Source organism: Microtus oregoni, unplaced genomic scaffold (assembly GCF_018167655.1).
Source record: "Microtus oregoni isolate MIOR12 unplaced genomic scaffold, Mior012 000031F_ref0000149, whole genome shotgun sequence".
NCBI classification, from domain to species: domain Eukaryota; kingdom Metazoa; phylum Chordata; class Mammalia; order Rodentia; family Cricetidae; genus Microtus; species Microtus oregoni.
In genome coordinates, this window is record NW_024543090.1 from 19,655,989 (window position 1) to 19,676,586 (window position 20,598).

Consider the following 20,598-nt stretch of genomic DNA (forward strand, 5'->3'; position numbering starts at 1 on the left):
TGACCACTCTGAAAGTCAATAAGGCTATTAGGAGCAGCCAGCGCTATATGATACCAAGGTTCCAAGCCTACCACTAATCACTATTTCTACAAACCTAATGAGTATATTCACATCTGATGAAATCTTATTAATCCATTCCCATGAATGTAATGAATACTGTGTCGTTAAGCTAGAGTAATCCATACGATGATACACCAATTTTAAACTGTTCCTCTTGCTCTGCATTTACAGAGCGATGACTAACCCTGCTTTATTTAAAGTAAGATGCATGGTAATTTTGCAGAGGAACTCAGTACCCTTAACCCTTCAGTAAGAAGCTGAGAAAACACCTGTGTTGGTTTGAATATAGCTGAGCCCCATAAACTTATAGGGAGTGACACAATTAGGAGGTGTGGCCTTGTTGAAGGAAGTGTGTCACTGTGGGGGCGGGTCTCGAGATTTCCTATACTGAAGATTATCTCCCAGTGAGTCAGTAGACTTCCTGCTGCCTGCAGGATGTAGGGCTCTCAGCTACTTCTCCAGCACGATGTCTGCCTGCATGCCACCATATCTCACTATGATGATAATAGACTGAACCTCCGAACCCTAAGTGAGCCACTACAATTAAATGTTTTCCTTTATAAGAGTTGCCACGCCATGGCGACTCTTCACAGCAACAGAAATCCTAACTAAGACAACACCTCTTCCATCATAACCCTACTGTTACCGCTGCAACCCAGAAAGGGAACTCACAAGAACCCCTTTCAATTGTTCTTGAACTATACAAGTAATAATTACATGCAGAGATAGAAACTTACATTGCTAGTACTATAAGGCAGGGACCAAGTGTTTCAGATGAGAGCCTGTGGGGAACACTTCAGATCTGAACTGTAATAGTCTACCCCACCCTCAAGGGCTCATGGGCATCTCACAATGCAAAAAAAAAAAAAAAAAAAAAGCATTTATTCCAACTTTATCAGTCTCCCATAGTCCTAACAGTCCTAAAACTCTTCCAAAGCCTACTTACTGTTCAAAGTCTCTTTTGAGACTAGAGGCAAACTCTCAGCTGTAGGAATGAAAGGAGAGAGGAATATAAAAAGATTGAGAGGAGTTAGTCCAGTGATTACGGCAGAAAAAGGGGGGTTATTACGGACAGGGAACAAGAGATACTAAGGCACGCTGGCAAGGAAAGTGACCAGATTGGTGTGCTCCAAGAATAAAGAGAGGGGAAAACTCCTGCAGTGTAGGAGCAGGCTAGAGAGGGAAGCGGGAGCCCTTAGGAATGTCATTATAAGGAGCTAGGGAGGGTGGGGAGCCAAAGAGGCTTTGAAAGAGAAGAGAGACAGGATCGGGCACTGAAGAGGAACCAGAAAGGGATAAAACTAGGAAGCGAGCACAAACAGCAGGGCGGCTCTGCCAAGAGAGTGTGAATGGGACAAAGAAGAAAGGCATTGGGGAGGCAGGGGCCAGGGGCAGAGCAACCAGGGGAGCAAGCAACCTCCAGTCCATGAGTGAATGAGGGAGGTACCAGGTAAAAGCCAAGGATGCTGTTTCATTTACAGACACTGAAGAGCACTGGAGCTGGGGAGACTGATCCCTGGATAGAGCATTCATCGCACACATGTGAGGACCAGTCTTCAGATCCTCAGCAACCACACAAAGCTGGGCAGGCATGGTGAGTGGAGGTGGAGACGGGATCCCCAGGGTAAGCTGGCTTAGCTAGACTAGTCAAATGCGTGAGCTCCACAGTCAGCAAGAGACCCCACTTAAATAAAGTGGGGAGTGGTTGAAGGAGACATCTGTTATCAACCTCTGACCTCCAGGTGCACCTGAACACATGCAAACACATACACACACAGAGAGAGAGAGACAGAGAGAGAGACATTCTAGAGAGACACCCGAAGTTAGACTCTGAAACACCAAGTCCTCTAGCTTCTGAAGTCTCCGAGGTCAGAGTCTGTGCACCATCCGTGTCAACATCGCCTAAAACTTGGCTGGAAGTGCAGCACCCCAGGCCTCCTGAATTACAATCTTCACTTAAGAGATTCCTTTACACATTGAAATGGGAGAACTATTGCACACCAACTCTGGAGAACTTCAAGGAATTATGGGACGCATAAATGGAACCAAAACGCTAAAGACAGAGAAAAGAAGAAGCAAAATAGAACAAAATTCCTACTGGTCAGCCCGACATTCCTATCAGTTGTTTGGCAGAAAGGCACGCATGATCATTAGGAATGAGTGTGGCTACACCCAGGCTACGCTATATCACACCCATCTCACCTTCTTACACCAGCAATTCTAAGACATCTATCAGACACAGCATAGCTAGAATTCAACGACATCTCTCACAACATACGACAGAACACTTTTGTAAACAAGATAAACCAGCGTGGGTTTGGATGATAGTTCTACTCTGTGTATTCATAATTAGCTTCACGATTGTTCCAAAAAGATTGTGACTGGTGAATTAAAACCATCCTGGAGAGGCAACCTTGCTCCCTGACCACGAAACTCTTTAACCAGTCGTTTAAGTGAAGACATAAAAGACACAGGAAGGCTTGCTGAGAGCGATACTGTTATATGGCATAATCAGATTCCCCTTCCGGCTAAAACTAAGAAGTTGTTAAAATAAAAGTTTGGAATTAAATTTAGATCAAAAAATTATTAACGTGCTAATCTGACCTCCTAAGCTTGATAAAGACAAGGCCAGTGAAAGAGAAGCATAGCAACAGCACAGGAAATAAAGACTCACTAAACAGTCAACAAGTTAGCATTAGCATCTCAACAGGAGTGCACGTAAGCGCCTTCACACTCACGTCCAGAGGTGATACATAAAGGTCCTAGAGATGAAATCAAAGACGCCTGATACCAATAATAAAGAGGCCTAATGAACAAGGAAAGCCCCAGAGAAATGTCTTTTCAAAGCTGCCCACCTGCTCCCTGGTGGCCTGTGTTCCAACACAGATTTGGAGGCTAAATATGTCACAAGTCTCCCCAAAGCCAAATAGCCCTTAATTGCGCTTTCCGATCACCCACACACCCTTTCTAAGGCCCAGCTGAAAATATCTTTGCCCACAGTCCCAGAAGGTAGAAATAAATTTGATTGGAATGGTTTAAAGGGAGAAGAATACAGAACACACATGACCAAACCCCATGAGGTGGTGGACGTGGTCTGAAGTTGGGATTTCTGCATCAATGAACACTTTTTTTTTTTTTTTTTTTTTGGTTTTTCGAGACAGGGTTTCTCTGTGGCTTTGGAGCCTGTCCTGGAACTAGCTCTGTAGACCAGGCTGGTCTCGAACTCACAGAGATCCGCCTACCTCTGCCTCCCGAGTGCTGGGATTAAAGGCGTGCGCCACCATCGCCCGGCCAATGAACACTTTCTAAATCTTAAAAAACTCTACCAAGAGCAAGTAAAGAAGGACTCAGGGTTCCTTGTATGCGTGTTAGAATTAGTAGAGCTGCCTCAGATAGCTCCTGCCATGTTCCGACAACACAATAGCCCAGCTGGTCATCCGTGCTGAGACTCGAGGCTTCACGGGTACACAAAGTAATAGAAAGATAGTCACATCACCGACACAACGGTTATAAAATGATTCACCGTGAAAGCGCACGTCAGGTCTCCCCTCCTGCCTTTTGAATAAGTAATTTAATGACTATTTACAAGATGTGGATTATCACCGAGACACTTGGCAGGAAGGGGGCTTGGAAATTCAGTGATCTCATTCATAAGGCTTTGAAGGAATCCTACCCAGTCATATGAGACTCTCTCTCTGCTTTTCTTTTATCATCCTCAGCATTTAAGTACTGTCGTTCATTATGGGTAGAGGAAATGGAGACCGTCAGTGAAGTTGTTCCAGCACTGGGGAAACAGAGACACGCAGAACGCAGAAGTTCCTTGGCCAACAAGCCTAACCCAGGTACCAGTGAACGACTCTCAGGTAGATGGATTCTGAGGAATACCACCAAGGTTGACCTCTGTGCGGATGCACACAAACAATAAAAATAAAGCAATAGTAAAACTGGTACCAATTACTCCAAACTGCATATTTCTCATTCCTCCCCTTCTCAATCTTACCTTTGCCAGGAAAAGCTGGCCACAGACAACGCCACTCCCTGAAGAGGACAAAGGCCTACTAATAACCTCAGTACTTACATTAAATAACCAGCTTCCTCTCTTCTAGTTTCCGGACATTTGTCCTCATGGTTTGACTCCTCCCAGGGCTACATCCAGTGGTGTGAGCCTGATACCTACCTGCCATCTCAAAAGACTCTCAGAAATTGGTCAGGCGTCCCCCAGTCAATGTGAAGCACCCATATAAAAATCACCTAGAATGTCCAGCAGACATACAATACAACAGATGTTAGTAGGTCAAAATAACTCAGGAAAATGGAATTCCTATTAGAACAGAAACCTGCATTTTTAACAAACAATTAACTGACTGGTTTTTATTTTCTTTTTTGAGACACTGTCTCATAATCCCAGACTGGCCTCAGACTCTCAGTGTATACAGGATGACTTTGAACTTCCAACCCTTCAGCCTCCACCTCCTAATTTCTGGTATTATAGGTACACTTTATTTGGGGCTAGGGATAGAACCCAGGGCTTCCCAGGACCAAGACTCTCAGCCTTGTGGTCGCAACCACAAAGAGACAGCTTCACCAGGCCTCCATCTGGCTCAGTAACAGGGCCAGGCCAGACTTCAGCCTTCTCTCACCTAGCATGCTCCTCCCCAGCTAGAGCCCATCGATTTGTTACTAACAAGGAAAATGATTGGGTGCTCATCAGAGCAAAGTCCCATCCGATCTTAACAAGGGCAGCATCCCACGGAGAAACCGGCAGTTAGCCCTCCAGGTCCTCACCCTCCCTATCATACAGCAGGGGCAGAGGCTTCATTTTTGGACTCTGATCATGGGTAGACTCATTGCTGCTAACGATCTGCAGTCTGGGAGCAAGTCACAGAAACAAGAGGACAGACATAAAAGATGCTATTCTTGTCGATCGATGAGAGGGGTTAGGAGCTGAAATCTGATTATTTTGTCTCTGCATGAGTCTCTATTGAACTCCGTGTTCCTGGAAATTAAATTCACACGTAGACTTTGGAGAGTTATTCTTTCCTTTCCATTTAGCAGCCTCGAAAAGTGTTTCTTGCCCTAAGACACTGCACAGTAGGTCCCAACAAAAAGTAGCTGTAATTAAAGGTGCAAATGAGTACGCACAGGGATGCCGGGAAAACCAGGGAGTCAATAGCACTTAGCCTTTAAGGCACACAAGGCAGAGGTGTCCTCAAACATCCTGGCTCACAAAATACAAAGTCATTCTTGAAACAAGGCGCTCTCCAATTGCTTTATTTGGAACAAGTGATGAATTATCTGAACTTTGGCGAAGGCGCGACGATCTGGAATTATGTGTTGATGATCTATTAGGTCCACTAGAGGTCATCTAGGAGGATGAGGAAAAAGGGCGACACTGCCATCCATCATTCCTGAGATGTAAGTTAGAGACTGCAAACTCTGGAAGGCGCTCTGAAAAGTGTGTCTGATTGTATCATGGAGTGTGTGAATAGCAAGACACGAATGGGAAGACTGGGGGGGGGGGGGAGGTGCAAAGGGAGCAGATTAGTTGACCCCGGGTTGCAGTAAAACACTCGGCGGTTAGTGTCTCATCTCCAGAACTTGAAGCAATGGCAATAAGTCCTATCAGCTTCTATGGGATATGGGCTATGAATTCCTCAGAATTCTCCCAATAAAACCAGATGCTGATGTCAAATAAAAATACAGAGGCTTCAACAAAACTGCTTCAAATGTTTTAAGTAGGCATACGGCCTTTTTCTACATTAACATAACGCTTTGTGACTGGAAAGAGAAAATTTGACCAAGGCAGCAGATGCTATAGGGCATTGTAAAGGAAGATGTCAGAGTTTGTGCTGGAGAGGTGGCTTAGCGCTTAATAGTGCTACTCCTGTAGAGAACCAGTGTTCAGTGCCCAGAACCCATGTTAGGTAGCTCACAACCGGCTCTAACTCCAGCTCCAGATCTGATGCCCTTTTCTGGCTTCTGCAGGCACCCAGACACTCACACACCTGCACATACCCACACACAGAGGCGCACATGCGTTCACACAATTAACAATAATTATTTAATAATAAATAAACCTTTGGGGAAATCTGCAGATTTCAGGGCTGAAGAGGTGACACAGTGGTTAAGAACACTTGCTGCAGAAACATCAAGGGCTGCACTCAGATCCCCCGCCCCATGTGAAACACCATGCACATCTCTGACCGCAATGGAGATGGGAAGACTGGTGGGGTTAGGAGGCCAGACAGTCTAGACAAAAAACAGTGAGCTCTGGGTTTAATGAGACCCTGGCTCAAGGGAATAAAATCAGGATAGGGGAGGAGCCCAGATGTCTGACCTCTGACCTCTACATGTACATGCATAACACACGCACATACACGACACGGGTTTCTCTAAATTACAGTAAATGTGTTGAGACCAGAACCTTCCTTAGCCTAGAGAACTATGGATGCACCATGAGGCCTTTCCAAGCAAGAAGGAAGAGGTGCCCAACTCCTTTCTGCCTTAGTAAGGAGCTTTCAACCAGGCCATCCTGGCAGCTTGATTTGTGTCCCCTGCAGTTGAGGTTGGGGTTCATAGCTGACAAAAAGAGGCTGTGGTGGGCAGCCTACAAATCCCCAGAATTCATCACCGGCAAAGAGGTCTCCGTGTTCCTGTTCCTGTGGTCTGAGCCATGGTGTGATGTCCTATCAGCACTTGGGGCCAATAGACCCCAGTAGGGAGAAGCAGAGTCAATGGCACCCACAGGCTGGGAGCATAGTGGAGGCATTGTGACCAAGGACAGGGACTACTTACACCGTACCAGTGACAGAAGTTTCCCTCCCACAGACACAAGTGCCCTTGTCACAAACCCCCGTCCATCCAGATTGGAGAGCCAAGAAAACCTGGCCACAGGCTTAAGGTGAGGAAGGAAGCAGACGAAATTTCTTTGTCCAGCCTCAGCCTTCTCCCGGGCATCAGGCCTGGACTAGGGATTTCACGAAGGGGAGAGCTTTGCATTTTCAATGGTAGTTGGTGCTTTGATTCTTTCATCTGGCAGCAGACAGTGTGCACCAAAGAAAGTGTGTGTCTTAGGAATGACCAGAAAGTATGGAGGGTTGGCCATACTTTCATGCAAAAAGAGGGTATATACGTAGAATCAAAAAAAGGGGAATAAATTATTTATACATGCACTAATTTGAATAGTTTTCTAAAACTAGACTGAGTAAAAAAAAGTCAGTTTCAAAAAGTTATATAAGGTGTCATTCATTTATATAATGTTATTGAAATGGCAAAATTACCTAAATGGAGAACAAACTGGTGGTCAATAACAAGGATGGTGGTGGGGCAGGAGAGAAGTGGGTGTGGCTATAACCATGCAAAAAGAGCAACCCTTGCAGTGGCAGAAATGGTAGTGAAATCCTGGTGCTGAAACTGGACCCAACCTCACACACAAACCCCCACATGCACTGCAAGATGTTGTCGTTAGGACACTGGGTAAAGGGTACATCCCCCTACACATTATCTTATTGTTGTTATTTGTGGGGGCTTGGTTTGATCTGCGATTTAGGAGGGACAATGTCTTACTATGTAGCCCATGCTGGATTTAAATCACAGTACTCCTGTGGCTACAAGGATGCATCACCATGTCCAGCTGTCTACATTATTTCTTACTGCTGCATATGAATCTATAATTATAGCCAAGTAAAAACAGTTTATTTTTTTAAAACAGGCTAAGCACTATGTATGAGATAGTGGATGAAACAAACGACAAACAGTCCTCATCAGACGCACATCCCGCCAACAGGCGATGTTTCACCCAACTCACTTATAAAATGGACTGCATTCATTTGGGGGAAAGTCCGGCTTTTAGCTCTACCATTGGCTGGCTACCTTGACTAGAATCAAGATGCTCTACTATTTCAGTCCTTTATTTGACTCCCCTCCCCACTTCTAAGCTTCCTTGGGAAGCAGGTGGAGGGTGTTTCCTAATACTTGACAGAAGCACAAAGGACCCGCTCTGTTCCCAGGAGACAAGGGTGCCAGCAGAGGCAGCCAAATGCCAGGCGATTCCTGCTGCCATCTGCTTCTCAGCCCCTCTCCCCTAGGAAAAGTCAAAACCTCAGACTACTTCTAGCAATACTTCCAGACTTGCCTAAGACCCCAGCGGCTTCGGAATCTATAGTGATGTCTCCACATACTGCATTATTCCAGAGATTCACTCTAACTTAAACAAAGCCATACATTCTTTCTGTGAGGCTTTTTTTTTCTTTTTTCGAGAAAGGTTTCTCTGTAGCTTTGGAGCCTGTCCTGGAACTAGCTCTTGTAGACCAGGCTGGTCTCAAACTCACAGAGATCTGCCTGCCTCTGCCTCCCGAGTGCTGGGATTAAAGGCGTGTGAAGCCACCGCCCGACCCCTTGCGGCTTTCTATCAAGAGAGCTGCCATCCTTTCTGATACCCAGCTTTAGAAGGCATTGCTCCAACCCACGGGACAAGGCTACATCTGTCTGAATCTTGACTGTGCAAACTTCATTATCATTCCCACAGGTTTCTGTGTCTCCTGTCGACCAGGAAAGTGCTCAATTAACAGTTTGTCCTCAAGCATTTAAAATTGCTCTTTATCCGAGTCACGGCACCAAAAAAGAAAAATAAATAAATAAAATTGCTCTTTATTGAATAGCAAATATGTGCTAGCCATGATTCTAGACATCAGAGACACAGCAGTGCTTGCAACAAAGTCGCTATCCTCACACAGAACATGCTAAAACATTACACAAGCACAATCCGTTCTGGGGTTACAACTTCTACAAATGGTGACAGGATAGACGTGGGGGGTAGTTCTTAAGATAAGTGTGCAGGAAAGGTCCCTTGACGTTTGAGTTGCCATTTAAAAAAAAGATACATGGTCAATACATGCTCATGATGGTAGGTGAGGCAAAGCAGGTAGATCGTGAACTCAAGACCAGCCTGTGCTACGTATTGAGAGGAGGGAGGAAGGGAAGAAACGAGACAGAAAGACAAGCTATGGAAGATAAGAAAAGACTGTTCCATGGCAGAGACCAGTCACGAAGGGTGCACAGCCTTTCACAGGATGAACTTGATGTGTCAGAGAAGACAAGAGCTGACGCAGGCTGTGTGAGCCGTCTCTGCCTTGGCCCCTCTCCTGCGGCTCTTGCTCTGTGCCCACTGCCTTTGTGCTGTCTGCTGAACCTGACAATGCTATGAAGAGTTCGGTCCACTTTCCTCTCTGTGCTTCAATGCCTGCTTTCCTGTTAGCGAAGCTCTCACCCTCTACGCCAAGGCCTGACAAGACTCGTTTCAGCCTCACAGCCTGCTACACAGGCAGATGTTCCCCAACCACACACCTGCCAGCTGTCCAGAACTTCCTGGACAGTCCAGAATGTCTACGGTGAGAGTGACGAGTCGCAGGCCTCACCTTCAGCCTTGCCCCTGACCAGAGCCTGGAAACACTAAGGACAGCAGAAGCCAGCTTCCAGCCCATCTAGAGGCATTTGAGCCTACTGCCTTCTGAGGCGCGCATCTAATGATGGCAATTTCCCTTTTCTAATGCTGCTAGGCTTTCCCTCCTTGTTATTGGGTTTTTATATTAACCACCAATGTAATTTATGTGTAAGAAGCTGTTGAGCAAAAGTAGGTGCTTAAATGAAGATTAAAAACATCCGAGATTGTGTGCTGATTCCAGACAGGAGCTGAAACATTTCCTGATCCAATGAATCACTTCTGGGCTTCTGCTCCTACACAGCCATGAACCTCCTGCCAGTTCCACAGCTTCCAGCGTCACCAGCGTCACCACAGTCCTGGCTTGGTGACCCTCAGAGTCTGAGCATGGCCTCCCACCCCTGACCTTGCCTTTCGCTGGACCTTACAACCCTCAGAGCCTGGGAGCGCGTCTCCAGCTGCCGGGGCCTCTCTGGCTCCTGCCCTCTGGCTCTCTGGGTTCTTACAGCTCTGGGTTTCAAACACAGCTCTTGTGGAGCATCCAGTTTGCACTGCACAGGGTCTTTCTTGCTATTAAAATGTGCTATTGAACAAGCCACTAGACCCTCTGAATTTTTTTACCCAAATATGGAATAGGAATAATGAGACTCCTTTGTTTTTATTACGAGTCAAAATTTTTTTTAAAGGAGATTTGGGGTTTGTGGGTTTGTGTAACTGGAAATACAGAGAAGAATTAGGCTACGGAACTCTAGGGAATCAAATAGTATGAGAACTCATTCGTTCTGCTTCTTTCCCTTGCTGCTTTTTGCACCCAGGTCTTTCTCTCCCTACTTCCCATCCTTACATCTGTTTCTCCCTCTAGCCTATTACCTAAGTAGACAGCTTCCCGCTGGCTACACGAGAACACTGCTAAGGGGCTAGCACAGAAGGCAGCGTATAGAGAGCCGCAATCCTGAGGCTGTTTTCTGCCTGCTGCCAAGGTTGAACTCCCTTCTGGAGAGCCTGAGCGTTCTCACAATTCATCTTCTCAAGGGAGCATCTGTCTCTACTGTATGACTCTTCTCTGGACAACAAGATCTTGATGCTGTTTGGATCTAGAATGTGCTCTGGAGGCCCGGGAACTGAAGGTTTGATACCCATCCTCCAGCACAGTCAGGAGGGAACAGAATCTAGAGAACAGAAGGTAGGCCCTCGGGGTATACCTAGAAGGAGCTACTGGGATCTCTCTTTCTCTTGGCTCCTGGACGCTGGGAGAAGAGCAGCTTTGCCTCACCGCACGCTGTGCCGTGCTGTTCAGCCTGACCACAGGCCCAAAGCCACGGAACCAAACAGCTGTGAACTGAAACGGAGAGCCAAAACCAACCTTTCCCCGAAATGAGACTGACGATCTCAGGCATTCTGTGACAGTGGAGAAAGCTAACCCAACTCTGCTGTCTCCAGTGGGCATGCTCCAGCTACCTGCTATCCAAACCTTGGGGTCTGTACTATTAGAGAGAAAAGACTTAGTCTGAATATTAAAAAGCAACTATCCCTTTCATCATTTCCCACAGCTACTATGATGCCTGAATGAAGCAACATGGGTTGTGTTACGAACTAAAAAGTCCTGTGTGGAAGTGAGGCATTATAGTTTTCTTGCTTGATAGTTACCATGTTGGTAGATAAGTCAAAAATGCCTAAACCAATGGTTCTCAACCTTCCCAAGGCTGTGGCCCTTTAATACAGTTCCTCATGTTGTGGCGACCCCCAACCATAAGATTATTTTTGTTGCCAACTGTAATTTTGTTACTGTTATGAATCGTAATGTAAATATCTAAGATGCAGGGTATCTGATATGCAACTCCTGTGAAAGAGTCATTCGCTCCCCAAAGGGGTCTGCAACCCCCAGGTTGAGCACCACTAGCCTAAACCATCAGAGACAGAGAACAAATTTCCTGAAGACAATCACTCTAGTTTTCAGTGTAAGGCTATCAGGAAGTTTGTGTGTGCTGGGGGAGGAGTTACTATTCTGTAATTTTAACTGATACAGTAATAAAGGGGAGGGCCTCAGACTCCCACTTGATTTTAACCACACCTTAGAGTGCATTGAGAAAGCTTTATTCATAATTATTTTCCTTTTAGTCCTTAGTAATACTCTAGTAATATACTGGAATGTTTAGAGAACCAATCATAATTGTACAATTAAGTCCAATAATTACTGATGGATCTAAGTTCAAACGGGAGTGAGTCCTGGAAACAGTCAGCTATATAACTGTCACTAATCCAAGTGCAAAGGCTAAAACTGGGGTTTTAAGGTTTTTGGCTGAAAATCTCCCACCCCGATCTCAGCCTTGCTACATTCCTCCCTTGAGAAGTCAGTTGGCCTCACTCAGGTTGTGGGCTCTCCATCTGACCCAAGAGCTACAAGAAGCCAAAGCACTGAGCTATACCACAGGAAAGATGTCCTGTGGGCATTTCAGGAATGGGCCAGACCCTATTTGTCAGAGGTTCCAGGTATAAAACTGCACTCATTTGAAAGAGTTTCTTCCTCAAGGGAAGTGCAGGAACTAAAGAGATGGCTCAGCAGTTAAAAGTACTTGCTGTTCTTGCAAAGGACGTGGGGTTCGGTGTCAGTTCCCAGGACCCATTCGGGGTGGCTCACAACTGTAACCCCAGTTCTCAGGGTTCCAACACCATCACCTGGTATCCACAGGCTCCTGTACACATGGTGTGCATACAGACAAGCGGGCACTCACTATACACATAAATAAAAATAAACACAAGCTTAAACATAACACAATAAAAAGATAGAGCTCTCAAGGGGGCTGTACTGTTACAGCAAGCTCACTAGGTGTCCTAGTTAGATTTACTATTTCCGTGGTGCCATACCATAACCAGAAATAATTTTGAGCAGAAAGGGTATATTTGGTTGTACTTATACTTCCACAGCATTGTTCATCACTGAAGGAAGTCAGGGCAGGAACTCAAACAGACAGGAAACTGGAGGCAGGAGCTGATGCAGAGGCCATGGAGGGGCGCTGCTCACTGAATTGATCCTCATGGCTTGATCAGCCTGCTTTCTTATAGAACTCAGGACCACCAGCTCAGGTATGTCACCATCCACCATAGGCTGGGCCCTCCCCCGTCAATCACTAATTAAGAAAGTGTCACATATGCTTGTCTACAGCCAGATTTTGGGGAGACATCTTCTCAGTAGAGGTTCCTTCCTCTCAGATCACTATAGCCTGTGTCGGGTTGACACAAAACCAGCCGCACGCTAGGGAAGCGTCTTCCGCGGTTCAGTCACTAGTACTCAAAGGGCACTGTCGCGATGGCCCAAGAGGACCAGGCTACAGCTAAAAGTGGCAACGGAAGCTGATATCTCCCATGTGTTGCCGGTTTTGTGGGCATAATACAAGAGTTACAGAGCCATGAAGGCTTCCACAAACATTCCAGAGGAAAACCAGTAAGGTCAGGCAATAAGTAGCAAGATCAAATTCTCCCGAGAACCGCGCATGAAGCTGTGAAGACAAAGCCGGAGTTGGAATGGAGACTTCAGGATGTCGGAGGTGCCAAGACATGGGGCATCTGCCAAGGCAAGTTGTGTACAGCGAGTGGAGGTGACTCAAGAAGCCATGTGGGCTGCAAGTGGCATGGCTATAGAGGAGGCGCCACCCAAGCCTGACACCATATGCTCTTGACATCAGACATGGAGTAGAGGAATTAACTTCTGCCCTGATGTCTGTATCTTTCTTTGGTCTCATCTATGCCCTCATTCCTCTCTTTTGGAACAGTAATGCCTATTATCACTGTTTGTTGGAAAGATATGACTCTCTTTTTAATGTTGTAGGGGTTCACTCTAAGAGATGTCTTGAATTTCAGTAGAGACTTTGGACATGTGTGTCTTCGTAGTACTGAAACTATGAAGACGTTGGGGGACTCTGGAAGTCAGACTAGATGCATTTCTCATTGTGAGATGACCCTGAGCCTCTGGAGGCCAGGCATGGACTGCCTCCATTTAAATCTGAAATGTGACACATAGACTTGTATTTGGAGCGATTGTTTCCTAGCTGGTGGAACTCTTCTACAAGGTTTTCAAAACTTTGGGAAGCAGAGTCTAGCTGGCAGAAAGGGACAACCTCTGGTTCCTGTCATGCTCTCTCCTAGTCTGCCATGCTATGAAAAGTTTGCACTGCACGCTCCTGCCACGGTGCTTTCCCTGATGTGATAGACTGGAACCCTCTAAACCATGAGCCAACTTAAAGCTTCTCCTCCCACACCCACCTTGACTTGTTTCTGGCATGGATTATGATCACAGAAACACAAAAGTAATTAGTACACATGTAAAATTACAGTGCTTAAATGTCAAACATGATAGAGTGTTGGAAATATAAAGGGATGGAGAGATGGTTCCGCAGTTAAGGGCACTGACCAGGTTCAGTTCCCACCTGACAGCTCACAACTGCCAGTAACTCCTGCTCTGGAGATCTTGTACCCTCTTCTGGCCTCCACAGACACCAGGAACACACATAATGTGGGCAAATGCATATACACAAAAATAAACAAATAATATATAATTATATAATATATATAAATGTATATATATGCATTCATATCATTAAAATTAAATATAATTTTTTTCAGGTTAGATTTCCCACTATTGTGCTTTTCCCCCATTCCACTGCCAATTTCCCATAATCTCACAAAACATTTTTATTCTAAAGAAATCTCACCAAGCCACTTTCCAGCCATTTAAGTATGGTTAAAGGTGCTTCGCATCAAGTACAACAATCATTCCACTTTTTGCTTTTAATGTGCTTTACTCATTCTTCAACTTCTGACTCTGGCAAAAAGAAAGTGAAGCACAGACAACACACAAAATGGGAGAAATATTTGCAAATTATGTAAGGGTTTTGTGTCCCGGCTACTTACAAAACTCACAACTCAACAAAAAAGACAAACGATGTGAATAGATGCTACTAAAAAGAAGATGCCCAAGTGGGTAATGAGTACACAAAAGGATGTCAATGTCATTAGTCACTCGAGAAATGTACACCGGAGTCATAATGAGCTACCACTTCCTACCCACTAAAATATGACAAGAACACATATTGACAATGTAAAGAAGATAGAACCCTCAAATACAACTTCAGTGAGAATGAAAAACTATGCAGACACATAGGAAAACAATATGGCAATTCCTAAAAGGATAACCACAGAGTTCTCCTATGACCCATTCTAAGATTCTCTAAGGTATGTGTCCAAAGAACTGAAAACATGCCCACACAAAAACTTACACATGAATATTTATAACTAGCAGCATTATTCATAGTAGTCAAAAGGAGACTAAATTGACTGTCTACCAAAAGATGAATGGATACCCAAAATGCACTGAGTCCACACAATGAGGCATTATTTACCAATTTTTACATTTACTTATGTTTTATTGCATGAGTATGTATCTGTAAATGCAGGTATGGGCATGCCACGGCACGTGTGTAGAAGTTAAAGGAAAACTTGCAAGAACATGTTCTTTCTTTCTGCCACCCAGGTCATCATCAGGCTTGGTGGCAAGTGTCCTGCTGACCTATCTTTTTGACCCCAATTCATCAGCTTTTTCATACAATTGAGAGTTGAGAAGAAATAGAGCTCGGTGGTAGAGTGTTTGCCTAGCATTCAGAAGGCCCTAGGTTCAATTCCCAACACCACAAGGGTAGAGTAAACAAAGGGAATGCCGTTCTGATGCACCCTACAATATGAATGAAATCTAAATATACAATACAATATTACAAATGAAAGAAGCCAGTCATCCTAAAATATAATGCATTTGATTTCAGACACGTGAAATGTCTACAGCAGACAATACACAAAGACATAAACAGATTGATGATTACTTACAACTCAGGGCATTGAGGGAAATTGGATTAATTGCTAATGGGCACATATTTTCTTTGTAGAATGTTAAAAATGTTCCCAAATTAAATAATGATGATTCCCGAACTCTGGGATATACTAAAAACCACTGAGTTATGCTCTGTGGGTGAATTCTGTGGCATACAAATTTTACCTTAAATACTGGGTCTTTTATGGTTTTCAACGGAAAATTGAGTTCCTAAGAAAAATTGGAAAATGGAAAGATGTATTATACATAAGTAAATCAAAAATAGGGCAGCAATGGGTTCCAGCATTTCATTCAGATGGAGGTCAGGTCAATTCCCCGTGTCTGACATGCTATAACAGAACCAACTGCTTGGTATTCTAACTCTAGAAAATTAAAGAAAGAAAAAATGAGGGTTGAGAGAGCGGGAATATCTCTGTCAGAAAAATGCTTACAAACACTAGGACCAGAGTTCAATTCTCAGTATCCGCATAAAAACATGTCAGGCATGGTGGTGGATACTTGTAACTCCAGAGCTCACGATGCAGAGACAAGGAGATCCCTGGGGCTCAGAGGCCAGTATAGACCAATTAGTGAGCGACAGGCCAGTGACAGATCCTGTCTCAAAAGGAGGTAGTGGAAATACCTGAAGGTGACCACCAAGGTTGTCCTCTGGCCTTCACAGGCACCCACACCTGTATATACACATGCAAGCATAAAATGGAGGGGGGAGAAAGGGTGGAGTATGCTTCTCTCCTATGAAAATCAAAGATGGGGCAACTGGATTCAGTACATTGGGTTTATCTACCCAGGCTAATTACTGACCCTGCTATGGCCTGACCCTTTAGGGCAGCTTAGGATAAACCTTATTCTCTCTCTCTCTCTCTCTCTCTCTCTCTCTCTCTCTCTCTCTCTGTGTGTGTGTGTGTGTGTGTGTGTGTGTGTGTGTGTGTGTGTGTTGTATGTGTTAAGACAGGATCTTGTACAGCTCAGTCTGGTCTTGAACTCACTACCTTAGCTAAGGCTGACCTTGAACTCCTGATCTTCCTGCCTCTACCATCCAAATGCTGAGATTATAAGTGTGTAACACCACAGCTGACTATGATACCTTATCTTTCTATGTCATCTCTCCAGGTTTTTAGACATGCCAAAACAAAAACAGCATATAGATGTAAGGTAGCTGGTATTATATTACTAATGTCTATAATTATGGTTAACTAAAAATTATTCTGTATAATTACAAATTATGAACACAAGCTAGCGTAATATATCACCTGTCAACATTTAGCTAGGAAACTCTTAATAATTATCTAGCTAGTATCAAAGGCACAAATACATGTCTCTTTAAAGTATCATGAACATTGTTGGTATGCCATGTGATTTTTTGAGGCAAAATGGTGTTTATATATTTATATATAGATTTCATCTATCTGTTAACAAGCCCATTCCCTTCTTCCCTTCCACCCCTTGTCCCATCCCCATTTCTTCGAAGCAAGCCAACGGTTTCTTACATGCTAGGTAAGCATGCTAGCTAACTGAGAAACATCTGCCTTCTCTCCATATTTTAGGGTTATAGAGATGGCTCAGTGGGTATGAGTGTTTACTCTGCAAGCATGAGGACCTGAGTTCAGATCCCAGTACTTGTGCAAAAGGCCAAGGTGTAATCCTAGTGATGCGGCGCGGGGGTGGGGGGCAGTGATGGGAAGATAGCTAGGGTTTCCCAGCCAATAGCCTAGCTGCAGGTTCAGTGAGAAACCTGCTTTGAAAGAATAAGACAAAAAGTGATGGAGAACCTTTTCCTGGTGGTCATCAGTTTCACAGTGACTCACTATATACCACTGTAAGTATAGTGGCCTATAAAGGCTGTTATCAAAAAAACGAACACACAGTCAAGCATGGTAGTACACACCTTTAGTCCCAGCACTTGGGAGGCAGAGGCAGGAGGAAGATCTCTAGATTTGAGGCACGCTGGTCTACATAGTGAGTTTGGGGACAGTCAGGGCCACATAAAGAAACCATGTCTCAAAACAAACAAACAAACAAACAAAAAACCCACATACTGGGTGGCTTGAACAACATTTATTTCTACAGCTCTGGAAGCTAGGAAGTCCCAGATGAGATGCCAGTGTGGGCAGGTTCTGAGGAAGGGCCTCTTTCTAACTTGCAGACAACTACCTTCCTGCTGCATCTTCACAAGATGGAGAGACAGTCTGTGAGCTCCTTGGCACTAACCTTGACCTCATCTACACTTCCTCCAAAAGGTCCACTTCCTAAAGACCATCACACGGGGTTAGATCTGCAACACAGGAAAGCAGGAGGCTGCATCCAGCAATATTCAGTGCATAACAGCTGGGAAAGGAGGTCAACGTAAAAAATTAGAATGCTTTATACGTATTGGCTTGGCAAGAGGAAGAGGCTGATCTCCATGTTTTAAAATATTTTAAGATAAATTTTAGTGTAGAATATTTACATGTTGGCTATTGTTCACATTGGTGACTTTCTTTAATGGGAAGTTCATTTATAAAAATGTCTTCCATGCCTCCAAGGATGACAGGTACAGGTGATAAGTGTAGGAGTGGCTTAGTGGTAAAAGTCGGTCATAGCTACTAACCTTTCTAAGCCAAAGCAACAAACAGAAAAGTAGCTCTGTGGGTATTTTCATTGTGAATCCAAGGAGATTAGGAAAAAGAAAGATCAGTCCTGTGGAGTTTAGTTGTTTGTTTGATTGTTTGTTTGTTTTTCAAGGCAGGGTTTCTCTGAGTAGCCCTGGCCGTCCTGGAACTCCCTCTGTAGACCAGGCTAGCCTCAAACCTACAGACCTGCCTGCCTCTGTCTTCAGAGTGCTGGGATTAAAGGCATGAGCGACCATGCCGGAACCGGCAGAGTTCAGCCTTATTGGAAATGGTGACTCCAGATCCAAGTCTTTGACTTCCCATTGTTGACTTCTAGCAGGGGTGTGAGTCATCTATTAAAGGACATAATTATCTGACTCTCTTCCAGGACACCTACGTAACTGGAGGTGTCCATAGCTGTTGCATAATGAAGGCTGAGAAAGACTCATTTACTCAGATCCCCAAGAGGCATATTTATTTAACAATATATATAATTCTTGAGCTATTCTCAGCACAATAAATAATGTTCCCTATGAGTAAAATACTACAGTTATTCCGAGGTGTTGGGACATTTTTCCAGTTACAGAGCACTGAAAAAGTGTTTAAAGTTCTGCAGGATAGCAGTGCCAGGAATGTATTCCCACATACTACTGGGTCTCTGAAAGCCTAGGAAAGAGACATCGATTTGGAGGGTGAAAAAGGAGTGTTTGTATTTGTTTAAAGAGAAAGAGTGAAGAACAACTCATTTGCCTGTGTTTAGGGATAGGAAGAAAGTGCAGTAAATCACGGTTAATCTTTCATTAGACATACACCATCCTCCCACGATTTCACCTTCCTCCTACTTCCCTACTATGACTCTCCTCTATTTGTGAACTTTGGAGCTATATTCCCAAGTGGACTTGCCTTGCATATAACTGGACATAGCTTTGGAGCTTAAGTGTTAAGCCTCAAATTTCATTTCCAGAAAAACCTGCACATACACTAATATGTTTGAATGGATCAGAACCTTCTAGAGCAATGAATCAAGAACACCCACAAGGAATAAGCTCACAGGACAGTATTATGGTTCAGCTATGTTTTCAAGGAAACACGAAATGTTAACTATATTTATATTTTTCTGAAAATAGAATAGAGCAAATGGAATTCTCATAGGTCCAGTCAGGAATAATCAAAGATCTGGGGAAAATGAATCTCTTTTTTAAGAGCTATCCATGAAGGCAGTCTTGCATTTTGTTCACAAGTACTATGGGAAAAATAACGGAAATAAAAGCAGGTTACCTAGGAATTCCTGAATCCAAAGCAAAGACAGAAATGAGAAAAACACAGATAGCAGAAATAACATTTAAATGCCCACTGTGACTTTCAGAGACTGCTATCTTCTATTCCATTAATACTTAACTTTTTAGATTCAGTCCATGAAAAATATTTCTCTCAATACTACTTCTCTCAACACCAAAGTTGCATAGGGGAAACATATTCATATGTTCCTCTGTATATTAGGAGGGAGAATACATCTGGAAAACCCAGTCATTTTTCCTGCCTTTTTAATTTTTTTATTTATCTTTTTAAATTTATTTATTTATTTATTAAAGATATCTGCCTCCTCCCCGCTACCGCCTCCCATTTCCCTCCCCCTCCCCCAATCAAATCTCCCTCCCTCGTCAGCCGGAAGAGCAATCAGAGTTCCCTGCCCTGTGGGAAGTCCAAGGACCACCCACCTCCATCCAGGTCTAGTAAGGTGAGCATCCAAACTGCCTAGGCTCCCACAAAGCCAGTACGTTTACCTGCCTTTTTTAAACATACATTTTAAGTGAAGCGATATCGGAATTTAACCCTTTGTACAGTACCTTGCATAGTAAATGCTTAGATAGTGATTGTTAAATGAATCTTGGAAATATTTGGAGCATAGGGTTTTATTTTCTAAATGAGTATTTAACACTTGAAAACACACATCTAGACAAAGTCACACAGACGTCTAGACCTGAAAATGCCCTCATGACATAGACTGGATGGTTACTATTACAACAGAGTAGACTAGAAAGATGACAATTTGAGAAAGCATGAAAGGAAATTCCAAAAATTAGTTTTTTTCCAAATATGGTCTTTTAATATCTCAGCTATCTTGGTTTCCATGGAAATTTCCAAGTGTCTAGGAAATAAAATCTATTCTGACTTTGAAACTTTGACTTCTCATCTTCACAGCATCCACACATAAATTGTAATCTTTTCACGTTCTTATAAATGCCACAACAGAGAATTTACACACGCTTGCTAGTATCAACTAAGTTTGCCAAACCTCAGTGGAAAGCTGTGTTGACTGTACTGTTGATTGTTTAAAGAGTAACCCTAAAGAACAAGTACCATTTAAGAGGGGATCGAAGAACAGGTGATTCTCACGCTAACCCTCACACATTTTACAAAGAAATCACACGGACAGTAATGTCCTTCTTAGGTCCTCCAGCTCTTTTTGAAAACTGATTCAGTGCTCTGTAATTGGGGGGGGGGCATTTTGTTCAATTTTTAATCCCCTCTTAATAAGGGAGAAAAAAACTATTGCGTGTGGTTTGAGCTTTCTCTCTCTCTCTCTCTCTCTCTCTCTCTCTCTCTCTCCTCCTGCACTTAAAACACAGGTA

General features: G+C 43.9%; 1 protein-coding gene across 1 annotated transcript in view; it reads right to left on the minus strand.

The window, feature by feature from the left end:
• Positions 1 to 20,598, minus strand: part of Gpr176 (G protein-coupled receptor 176) — a 100,435-nt gene that overhangs the window by 78,446 nt on the left and 1,391 nt on the right. The window lies entirely within an intron of this gene.